Source organism: Ovis aries, chromosome 14 (genome assembly GCF_016772045.2).
Source record: "Ovis aries strain OAR_USU_Benz2616 breed Rambouillet chromosome 14, ARS-UI_Ramb_v3.0, whole genome shotgun sequence".
NCBI lineage: Eukaryota > Metazoa > Chordata > Mammalia > Artiodactyla > Bovidae > Ovis > Ovis aries.
The window spans coordinates 63617554-63630108 of NC_056067.1; the positions used below are offsets into that span (position 1 = coordinate 63617554).

At 46.6% G+C, this 12555-nt stretch overlaps 1 pseudogene; it reads right to left on the reverse strand.

Moving 5' to 3' along the window:
* Positions 1-3803: 3803 nt before the first annotated feature.
* Positions 3804-10835, reverse strand: LOC114108694 (killer cell immunoglobulin-like receptor 2DL5A; annotated as a pseudogene).
* Positions 10836-12555: the final 1720 nt, after the last annotated feature.

A 12555-nucleotide genomic window follows, 5' to 3' on the forward strand; every position in this document is an offset into this window, starting at 1 on the left:
ATGTCTCCAGGCAGGGCTCAGGAGGTATCTCAGTTCAGGCCTGAGGTCTCAGCTCTTTCTCTTTCTGCCCAGTCTGACTGCCTGCTCTAGAGGGTGGGACTATCCTGAGTCAGCCTGGACAGTCTGGCTCCAACCAGGACTCATAAGTTTATTTTCCCAGTCCCTTCAGAAATGGAATTTACTTCTCAACTTCGGTCAGTACATAAATTTTTGCAGAGCACCTACTGTGTACCAGGCATTGGTGCCACACAGGAGAAATACCCCCATGACCTAGGTAAACCCATCTTCTGTAGTTGGGTGAAGAATTCAGATTCTGTACAATGCAGGCATCAAATGCTAACATTCAAATATTTTTAAAAAAAGAAGATATATGAGGATAACTGTGGTTCATGTCTACAGTGTGAACATTCAGAAAAATGAAGATTATGATATCTGCTCCCTGCACCTAAAGGACAAAAAAAAAAAAAAAAGGATAATTAGTGGAAAAATGGAAACAGTGACAGTAGCAACACAAGAGCCCCAGAATGTCTTCACTTTAAGCCATCCAGAGATTTCTTGGTAAAAGAGTTCTTGGGCGGTTGAGTTCTAAGCCACAAGAGACATCACACACAGAGAGCTCAGTGAGCGACTAAGGCTCCGTGGAGCTTGATCTTCACCCCACTTGCCAGCTCAGTTCACACCGGGGTCCTCATGGTGTTATCCTTTTCAGCCCTCCCCTTGGTTGAGCCAAGCCACATTGTGCCACCACCTGATAACTTAAAGGGCACAAGATTCTGAACTCCTTGTCTTTGGTGAAAAGAAGCAAAACAGACAAAACATGCAAATATCGATGGATTAACACAACACATGCCAAGCCTCCCTGGGGTAAGTGTTCCCTCTGCAGCCCTCAGTGATCTGGAGTGGAATGTGCAGTAGAATTCTCTGTGATGACGGGACGTTTTAAACATCTGCTCTGTCCAGCACCATGGCACCTGGCCACATGATGCTACTGAGTACTTGAAATGTGGTGGGTGTGACTGAAGAACTGAATGCTTCACTTCATATACGTGTAGAGTCATTGTCTGTACCGCATGGCTGGGTGAGTACTTTATCGGCCAGTGCGGATCCAGACTGAGGGGAATCTTGTTGTCCTGTTTCTACCCCTCGAACCCCAGCACCCTCAGGGCATAGGGCTGGGGAAAGCTGAGGTGCCTTCACTGATGGCTCATTGGTAAAGAATCCACCTGCCATTCAAGAGATATGAGAGACAAAGTTTCGATCCCTGGATCAAGAAGATCCCCTCGAGAAGGGAATGGCAACCCACTCCAGAATTCTTGCCTGGAGAATCCTATGCACAGAGGAGCCTAGCGAGCTACACACCATCCTTGAGGTCACAAAGAGTCGAACATGACTGAATCGCCATAGCATGCACACACGCAGCCTCATGTGGCAAGTGGCACCACACTGGATATCTCAAACAGAATATACTTCATCTTTCTGTGGCCAACATGCATTGCTTTGATTATTGTCTCATGGAGGGGCATTTTGTTTTAAATATAGTAGTGTGCACATGTCAATCTTAAACTTCCTATCTATCTCTCCCCCCATCCTTACCATCTATCTCTCCCCCCATCCTTCCCCTCTGTAACTCTGTTTGTTTTCCAAGTCTACAAGTCTGTTTCTGTCTTGTAAACAAGTTCATCCTTGTAAAGTATTACTGAACAGAGGTTTTTTTTTTAATTGGTTTTCTTTTATTTTAAACTGAATAATTTAAAGACTCATGGAGAAATATACCATGTTCATGGATTGGAAGAATCAATATAGTGAAAATGAGTATACTACCCAAAGCAATTTACAAATTCAATGCAATCCTTATCAAGCTACCAGCCATATTTTCACAGAACTAGAACAAATAATTTCAAGATTTGTATGGAAATACAAAAACCTCAAATAGCCAAAGCAGTCTTGAGAAAGAAGAATGGAACTGGAGGAATCAACTTGCCTGACTTCAGGCTCTACTACAAAGCCACAGTCATCAAGACAGTATGGTACTGGCACAAAGACAGACACATAGATCAATGGAACAAAATAGAAAGCCCAGAGATAAATCCACACACATATGGACACCTTATCTTTGACAAAGAAGGCAAGAATATACAATGGAGTAAAGACAATCTCTTTAACAAGTGGTGCTGGAAAACTGGTCAACCACTTGTAAAAGAATGAAACTAGATCACTTTCTAACACCACACACAAAAATAAACTCAAAATGGATTAAGATCTAAATGTAAGACCAGAAACTATAAAACTCCTAGAGGAGAATATAGGCAAAACGCTCTCTGACATAAATCACAGCAGGATCCTCTATGATCCACCTCCCAGAATTCTGGAAATAAAACAAAAATAAACAAATGGGATCTAATTAAAATTAAAAGCTTCTGCACAACAAAGGAAAATATAAGCAAAGTGAAAAGACAGCCTTCTCAATGGGAGAAAATAATAGCAAATGAAGCAACTGACAAACAACTAATCTCAAAAATATACAAGCAACTTATGCAGCTCAATTCCAGAAAATAAACGACCCAATCAAAAAATGGGCTGAAGAACTAAATAGACATTTCTCCAAAGAAGACATACAGATGGCTAACAAACACATGAAAAGATGCTCAACATCACTCATTATTAGAGAAATGCAAATCAAAACCACAATGAGGTACCACTTCACAGCAGTCAGAATGTCTGTGATCCAAAAATCTGTAAGCAATAAATGCTGGAGAGGGTGTGGAGAAAAGGAACCCTCTTACACTGTTGGTGGGAATGCAAACTAGTACAGCCATTTTGGAGAACAGTGTGGAGATTCCTTTAAAAATTGCAAATAGAACTACCTTATGACCCAGCAATCCCACTACTGGGCATACACAGCGAGGAAACCAGAATGGAAAGAGACACATGTACCCCAATGTTCATCACAGCACTGTTTATAATAGCCAGGACATGGAAACAACCTAGATGTCCATCAGCAGATGAATGGATAAGAAAGCTGTGGTACATATACACAATGGAGTATTACTCAGCTGTTAAAAAGAATAGATTTGAATCAGTTCTGATGAGATGGATGAAACTGGAGCCGATTATACAGAGTGAAGTAAGCCAGAAAAACACCAATACAGTATACTAACACATATATATGGAATTTAGAAAGATGGCAATGACGACCCTGTATGCAAGACAGCAAAAAGACACAGATGTGTATAACGGACTTTTGGACTCAGAGGAGAGGGAGAGGGTGGGATGATTTGGGAGAATGGCATTGTAACATGTATACTATTATGTAAGAATCGAATCGCCAGTCTATATCTGACGCAGGATACAGCATGCTTGGGGCTGGTGCACGGTGATGACCCAGAGAGACGTTATGGGGAGGGAGGTGGGTGGGGGGTTCATGTTTGGGAATGCATGTACACCCGTGGTGGATTCATGTCAATGTATGGCAAAACCAATACAGTATTGTAAATTAAAATAAAGGAGGAAAAAAGACTCATATTGCAAATTTTTATGCTTTATTGGAATTTTCAAAAAAGCTAGATGATCATGGTAATCTACCCTGTATGTGAAATTGATTAGAATACCTTCTCCCCAAATGTTACATAGTTAAAATAGAGTACTAGAATAGCCAGGGGATTACTAAGAGGTGGTGGGATTTTTGAAGACGATCCTATAATTCTTGGACTGCACCGTTCACCTCAGAGCTGCTGGGCTCCTTTGGAGGAGGAGAAGGAGTACCCATGGAGGAATCCCTTTAGAAAGAGATGTAGCTCTTCAGTTTATAACACTGTGTGCTCAAAGGATGGGGCCAGGTCAGGGTCAGCATGGACTTGGTTTACATCGAATTCCTCATAGATACTGGGCTTGGTGGAGAGGTGCATGGGACTCGGGACAGTCAGAGTGAACAGTCTCTCCGAGAGGGTCCCATGGTTCAAGTGAGCAAATATCACGTCCTCTGCTGATGGGTCCTGAGAGGAAGGAGATGTGAATGATGGAATGAGATGTGATCTTCGAAGGCTGGGGCATTGGGAATTGGAGGGGCTCGGGCTATGGCAAGGGTTTGGGCTGGGAGGACTCACCTCACCTTTCACTGTTTTGTCTTCCTTGGGTGCACCTTCCGTGACGGCAACATCTGCGAATGGAAGAGAGTCAAGGCTCTTGGGGTGGGGCAGTTCTTCTAGACCTCCATATTTTGGTCGGGACATCAAAGGCAAAAAAAGCACGAGTGTGTCCCTGGTTGTTGAGGCTGTCTACTCCACTAAGTTTAAAAAAAAAAAAAAACCATCCCACACGCTTGCCCAGCCACTGACGGTCTCTCTCAGGAGCCTGTGCAAACCCAGGGATTCCATCCTACATCTTCTATTATGGATTATCCTCTGATGCATATCGGCAGATTCCCAAGATCATAAAGGGGAAAGAACAGATTGCTGTGGTTGAAGGGAAGAACAGGGCTTAGGATGTCCCTGGAGCCCAGGGATTAAGAGTCTACCTTCCAGTACAGAGTGTGTGGGTTCTATCCCTGCTGGGAGAACTGAGATCCCACATGCTTTGAAGCAAATAAGCATTATGTGCTGCAACTGCTGAGCCCGTGAGCTCTGGAGCCTTGAATTGCACCCCAGCACCGCAATGAGGATCCCCCATACTGCAGCTGAGACCTGATGCAGCTAAGAATAAATTAAGACATATTTGCATAAAAAGAACAGGGTTCCATGGTTCTCTGGAAGTTCTTCCCTCAGGGATTACAACAATGGAAATCAGTTTTTAACCTACAGGAAGTGAAAACCCCATTCTCTGCTATGAGCCCACTTCCCTCTGGGTCAGATGACACTGGGCTTTCCTCCTCAGATTTAAACGATTGTGGGTAGAACACCAGTGACAGTTTGGCTCTTCATACTTACTTTTTGGGTAACCAGTGATAGACAAGAACACAAAGAAGATGCTGGTATAGACGAAGGCTACGGAGAGCCTCAGGAGAAGGTGCAGCTGGCTGGAGTGGCCTTGAGGAAGCTGTGCTTCTGCCAACAAGCCAAAGGAAGAAGGTCTGGTTATCCGTTGCATACACCCTGCCCCTACACACAGGAGTTACTGTATCCTTGTGTCAAAGTGTGTCAGCAGCCCTCAACCTGATCAGTATGGTCTCCACTTCCCAGGAGGCACCAAAGCATCCAGGAGAGATGCTAGCAGTGGATGGAGTAAGGAGGCCATGCAAGACCAGCAGCGGTCTGAAACCAGGTCCCCCGGGCACCCATGCAGTTTTCCTCTGCTGCCCGTATTACAAGGCATGGTGCTTTTGCATGAATGGGGACTGCTTTAATCATCGATATATTTCCCGCTCCATCCACATATGCTTGGAATGGAATCCTCAAGAAGACACGACACTTCTCTTTCTGAACTGTGGAATGTTTAGTTCATAAAACACTAGCAGAGGAATAGCACATACTGACGGTGCTCCCTAAAATCCTCCCCTTGCCCCCCATCCTTCCCCAGAGATGCTGGGGGAGGGAGGGTGAGCAGCTCCTTTAGCATGGGGTCAAGTCACTCTGTCTCGCTTTGTTCAATGTAGAAATTCCCAGTCCCAGAGAATCAGAAACCCAATGCCCCCTCTGGTTCTAATATAGATCTAATACAGATCTCAAATGCTGACATGACAGGAACATTAAGGAGCCCAAAGTCACAGAGCTGGGAGGTGGTAGAACCAACGCTCACTCTGGAGCCCTCTGTCTTCTCAGAAATTGGCTGAGATAGGAGACCGTCTTGCTTACCTTCTGTGGTGTGTGGATCCATGGTTGATGGGCAAGTACTTATAGGGGATCCTAGGGGAGAAAAGCCTGAATGGGTGAACAGTAACCTTCCTCGCCCCACCAAAGGAGGACTCTTGTTTCTGGAAGGTTGATCTCCTGCCTGTCCTTGAGTCTGTCATCCCTCGGAGCACCGATGGGGCAGGGGCGGGCTTCTGGTCCCTCCTGGGGAATGCATTGAGTAGCCCCTCCATCCGGGAGAAGAGATGGTGGAAGGAGGCAGGAAAGATATGCCTGGTGATGAAAGACAGCTGTAATCAAGAGACATTCTGTCTGCTCCAGGAATGAGTATCTATGCTCCTTAGTTGGAAAATCACCTGTATGTCAGGGGTCCTCCTGGGAAAACATTAAGAGCAAGGGGCTGATGCAATCTCGGATCCTCCCGAATGGGCCCAGATTCTCCTCCTCGTGGGTCTACCCTGACCCTTTTCTGTATTTGCCTTGATTACAGGACTCTGATGTGGAGCATCCATACAGGAGGTGGAAGAGGGCTGAGATGCCATCTACCGTCTCTCTTCCTCTCTGGTTCTCATTGCCTCCATTTCTCCAGAAGCCCTAAGGTCTGCTGATGCCAGCACGGAGCACTTAAGATAGAGCCCATGATACAGTAAGATATTATGGGAAAAGCCAAACGGCATTTTCGGCCACAGCAACGTGATTTAGTGTATTGTAGGGACTCTTCATGGGGTTCTGGAGGCAGGAATACTGCAGTGAGTTGCCATTTCCTCCCCCAGGGGAACACCTTTGGTCAGATCTCTTCACTATGACCCATCAGGCTTGGGTGGCCCTGCATGATATGGCTCATAGTTTCATTGAGTTACACAAGCCCCTTCACCACGACAAAGTTGCGATCCATGAAGAGGGGAATGTGAAGGACAGAGGAGTCTGTCCTACTGCAGTCCATGAGATCGCAAAGAGTTAGACACAGCTTAGCGACTGAACAGGAACAAGAAAGCATGGGCCAGGAAGAGGTTCCTCACCTGCGACAGACAGGAACAGTGGGTCGCTGGAGTCTGACCATGAGTAGGGAGAGTGAGTGAAGGAGCCGTAGCACCTGTAGACCCCGCTGTGGGCTGGGATCCCAGGACCTAGAGGGAACTCTGCCTGGAGTGCTCCCCAGGGACCCTGCCCTCCAGCGAGCGGGCTCCCAAGGTTCCCCCCATCCTTGAGCAGATGAAACTGGTCAAAGGCGCTCTCAGACCTACAGACCGAGGTCACATTCTCCCCTGACCTCAGCATGGGGCCTCCCTGGGCTGAGATTGAGGGTTTCCTGGACAGACCTGGAAGGAGGAGAGGCAGTTCGGTGAGACAGGCTCTTTCCGAATCCCGTGTTCTTCACCCCTGAACTGAGAATTCACACCCATGGTTCCTCTCAACTCTCTCTCTCTCTCTCTTGCTCTCACTCTCCTATTCTCCCCTATCTTTCTCCTACTTTCTCTCTCTAGGTCTCTGAAATTGCCTCCCTCCTAATTTTTTCCTTCTTGTATTTTTTTTTTAACTCTCTCTACTTCTCCTTGGATTGGTTTATTTGATCTGTCTTCTTTCATTCGGAGCCTCTTATTCTCTACCTCATCTCTATCTTTCAGCATTATTCATCTATTCAATTATCTGTCTATATCTCCATCCACCGTTCGATCTACCCATCTTATCATCTATCTACATATCCATCCATCGTTCCACCGTCTATCTACCTTTCTTTGTGTGTAGCTCTCACCCTATTTTATCATCCATGTATATGTTCATCCATCATTTTAGCTGCTGATCTATCATCTATTTCCACTTCCATGACTTCCTCTGCTTCTCAGTCTCCCTGGCTCTCTTTTGTAATCCTTATTAGCCACCCCCACATCACCATCTTTCTCGATCTTAGCACCCATCCACCCTCCCAAGTCTCTTATTTTTAGGGCTTCTCTGTCCACTCCCTTCTTTCTCATTAATTCTCTATCCCTTTTTCTTTCTATTTACCTTTATTTTTTAGATGTTTTTCCCACAGCCCCCGTCCCTCTGGCTTATTTTCTGTGTGTGCACAGCAAGTGTGTTTCTGCCTCTGCTTTCCGTTGACTCTGATTCCATCTCTCTGTGGGCTGTGACCTCCATAATCTTACAACGTTTGGTGTGAACTTGCACGTGGGCCTGAGCATACAGCATGAGAACCCATGAAACACACAACATACAGGAGCTGGCGTTTGGCTCCGTCACCAGGGACCTGGTGTCCTGGGGCACAGTGTGGCTCAGCCACCTGGAATGAAGCCTCATCTGAGTGAACACAGTATCTGTGCATCACCTGGGGCATGAGGACTAGGGCTCCTGGAGAAACAGCCTGAGACAGACCAACCTGGTCTTGAAGTCCTGGGCAGATACATGGTGTATCCTTGGGTTCTTTGAGTAGAGAAGAGAGTGTAGAGTTGAAATGGAAACCAGGCTCCTGAACTGCTTCTGGTCTCTGAACAAAGTCAGGGAGGAAGGGCACCCTCTCTGCTCCTTGCCCTTCTGTCTGTGTCTCTCACTTCAATCTTTATCTCCATCCCTGAGTTCCTCTGTCTCTGCCCCTGCCTCTGTCTTTTCTGTTATAACAGGGGGTCTGTACTTGTTTCTCCTCTTTGTCTGTCGGATGCAACTCTCACCAAGTTGGTTTCTCTCCATGAAAAGCAACCTTCTCTCATCTCCCACACCACCACCTGGGGCTTCCACATCCTGGTACATCCAGTCTGTATGCCAGCTCTTGACATTCTCACCTGTCATCACCATGTCCAGAGGGTCACTGAGGGGCTGACCACTCAGAGTGGGAGAGATCGAAAGCACAGAAACATCTGCAGGAATACCACCTCGTCTCAAGGTCATCTGCTTCCAACCTTAGTTCCACATGTGGTTTCATTTCCCTTGGAATGGGACATAGCAATCGTAGATTTGGGGTTTTAGGATGCGGGCATCATGGGGTGCCATCATTCTGCCCACTGCAGGATCCAATTTCCTCCATTAAATAGTGTTTTATCTAGAATGCCTGGAGCACTTCCTGTCATTCTGACTGGACCCTGACTCACACTCACACCAGAAATCTCTGGGGTCTGGGAGACTGGGACAATGGGTGGCCTCTGAACAAGAGTGCTCTGACCTGTGACCACAGTCTCCAGGGGTCACTGGGTGCTGACCATGCAGGGGGGAGGTGACTGTAGTGACTATAACGCCTGTGGGTCCCCGCATGTGCTTCAGTCACGGGACCACAAGGAAGTCCTTCCAGAATATGCCGCCTGTGGGTCCCTGCGTGTGCTTCAGTCACAGCCCACAAGGAAGTCCTTCCAGAGCATCATGGCCTGGAGCTCAGGGACATCGGTTCTGTCACCCTTCTGCTGCCTGAACCTTCAAATCCGAGAGGGGAGTGACCAGAGAGTCACATGCTGTCCTTGAGGATCCCAGGGCTTGGCCAGGCTGACAGGGAGGGCTTGTAGTGATCACCTGGGGGAAAAGAATGCATGGTTTACAGTAGAAAATGGGGAACCCCTTCCCCTCGCTTGTCTCAGACGACCACATCTCTAAGGCTGCTTTTCAAACCAGGGGAATCCATGCTGCATGGAGATTCCCACACCACAGAGGCACAGCACACCCTACACGAAAAATATCTGCTGAGAATTTTGAGCCTGTGTCTGACTCCTGTGACCCTGTGGACTGTAGCCCGCCAGGCTCCTCTGTCCATGGGGATTGTCCAGGCAAGAATACTGAAGTGGGTTGCCATTTCCTTCTCCAGGGGATCTTCCAACCCCAGGACTGAACCCCCATCTTCTGCAGCCCCTGCATTGCAGGCAGGTTCTTCACCACTGAGCTACCAGGGAAGCCTAAGAATGTTGAGCAAGTGTCAACTAAGAGATTCTTCCTGGATGTTGATGATGTAAAATTTGTTTTATAAAACAAGACGGAGTAGACACCCAATGGAAGAACAACCTGTGTGAGTGAAATGATGTCAGCTCACATGAGAAACACAGGACATGATGGAGTCTGTGGTAGAACCTTCTGGAATCTCAGGGGGCAGGGCATAGGTTCTCCCCTTCTTCTGAATGGAGGCCAGCAGCAGCAGTTCTCTGCAATGCCCATCCATGGAACTGCTGAAGAGCTGGAGCCATCACCTTGTCCTCCAAGGGTCTGTTGTTCCTGGCCCTGCTGCTTTCCTTCAGTCTACAGATAACACCAGTCCCTCCCAGTCACCCCAGCTCTGAGCATCACAGTCTCCTGTAGGTGCCCACTGGGGCCTTGCTCAGCATAGGGAAGAGTGTCTGGGGGAAGGTCTCTGGGCCAGAGTTGGGGGCTAGATTTCCCTGAAAGTGTTAGTCAACCAGTCATGTCGGACTCTTTGTGACCCCCTGGGCTATAGCCCACCAGACTCTTGTATCCATGGAATTGTCCAGGCAAGAATACTGGAGTGGCTTGCCATTTCCTTCTCCAGGGGATCTTTCCAACCCATGGATCAAACCCAGGTCTCCCTCACTGCAGGCAGACTCTCTACCATCAAAGCCACCCTGGATTCCCATTTTCTACTTCCAAAAGACTCACCCTTATATGGTTATGACTTCCCATGGTTGACCATCCCCCTACCTTCTGTGCCATCTCCCCTCTTATTACAGGAGAGTCTTACTTGAGGTGGATGGCGTCTGGGGGAAAGACGCACCCTCTTGTGCCCAGATGCTCTGGATCAAGAAGAACCCTGGAAAGAAAGACTCGTGATGGACAATCCATCTCATGTCAGACCTGGCCTTCTACTCCCCCAGCCTGTTCTATGGGCCTTGTTGGCAAGGACGGTGCTCAGCCTTGATGAACCCAACCATTAAGATCCAGTTCACCCCTGTGGAGGCAAGGCTCTCTGTTAAGGTGGACCCAGCCTCCAGGTCAATATTTGCACCAGGCTTTGTTCTGTTCCAGGACTCAAGACATGCCAGGCTGACGATGGTGGACAGCATGGTGCTGCTTCTCCTGAGCAGGAGGCAGCAGCTCAGCAGACCTGAAGAGTACACAGGATGTTATGATGACGCCCAAACTAACATTGTGTGCAAGCTGACCACAGGACGGAAAGGTGACTCACACAGGCTCTTCTTACCTTAAAAAGGCAGAGTGTGGGGGCCCCGGCTGAGGGAGGAATTGGGCTTCCTGGAAAATTTTAAGGCCAGTGCTGTCTCTTCAGATTGTTTAACAAACTTGAACCACAACCTCTGACCCAACCTACCTTTGGCTACGTTTCCAAGTTTACCAAAAATGTATGCTGCAATATCTAATCTGCTATGACTTTGAGGCACTGAATTGTTTTCTGTTTTCATTCTTGATATGATTTTCATAGAATTTCTTATTTCATTCCTATGTTGAAACATTTTCAAGCATTATATTTTATCTTTAATGTTCATCCATCTCTGTGACATCTGCAGTAAAACTGTCTTTATGGAAAATGCTAATTTCATGATTTTTTTAATTTATGGATTTTCCTATATTGAATTTTCTTTTCTATGTATGCACGGACAAGTTCCTTGAACAGGAAGCAATTTTTAATAATTTATGTATAGTTGACCTGGGATTTCCTTGGAAGGATTGATGCTAAAGCTGAAACTCCAGTTCTTCGGCCACCTCATGCGAAGAGTTGACTCATTGGAAAAGACTTTGATGCTGGGAGGGATTGGGCGCAGGGGAAGAAGGGGACGACAGAGGATGAGATGGCTGAATGGCATCACTGACTCGATGGATGCATGTCTGAGTGACCTCCAGGAGTTGGTGATGGACAGGGAGGCCTGGCATGCTGTGATTCATGGGGTCTCAAAGAGTTGAACACGACTGAGTGGCTGAACTGAACTGAACTGAACTGATAGTTGGCTTACAATAATATATTAGTTAGAGGTATATTACATAGTGATTCAGTATTTTCAGAGATTACACACAATACAAAATTTATAAAATATTGACTATATTCCCTGTGCTGGACATTATAACCCTGTGAGTTATTTATTTCATAAATGGTTGTTGGTGTTTCTTAATCCACTCTACATACTTTGCTGTCCCTGACACCCACCCCTCTCCCCTCTCCCCTCTGGTAACCACTAGTTTCTTCTTTGAATCTGTGAGTCTGATTCTCTTTTGTTATATTTGTTCATCTATTTTTATTTTCTTAATACTGATTATTGTTTATCCGGATGCATCGGATCTGAGTTGTGGAATGTGGTATCTTTTTAGTTGTAGCTTGTGGGATCTAGTTCTCTGACCAGGGATTGAACCTGGACCTCCTGCATTGCAAACTCAGAGTCTTAGTCACTGGACCATCAAGGAAATCCCTATTTTGATGTTTAGATTCCACATATAAGTGAAAACATACAGCATTTCTCTTTCCCTGTCTGACTTATTTCACTAAGCATAATGCCCTCCAAGTCAATCCATGTTCTCAAAAGTCAGGACTTTGTTCTTTTTTGAAAGCTGAGGGGGCTTCCCTGGAGGCTCAGTGGTGCAGAATCTGCCTGCCATTGCAAGAGACATGAGAGACCTGGGTTCGATGGGCCGAGAAGATCCCCTGGAGAAGGGAAGGGAAACCAATTCCAGGATTCTTGCCTGGAGAATCCCATGCACACAGGAGCCTGGGCGGCTACAGTCCATGGGTCGCCAGAGTCAGCCATGACTGAGTTGACTTAGCATGCATGTATTCAGCCTCATATGGTTAGTGGCACCATACTGGCTATCTCGAACAGAGTATACTTCATCTTTTTATTTTGAC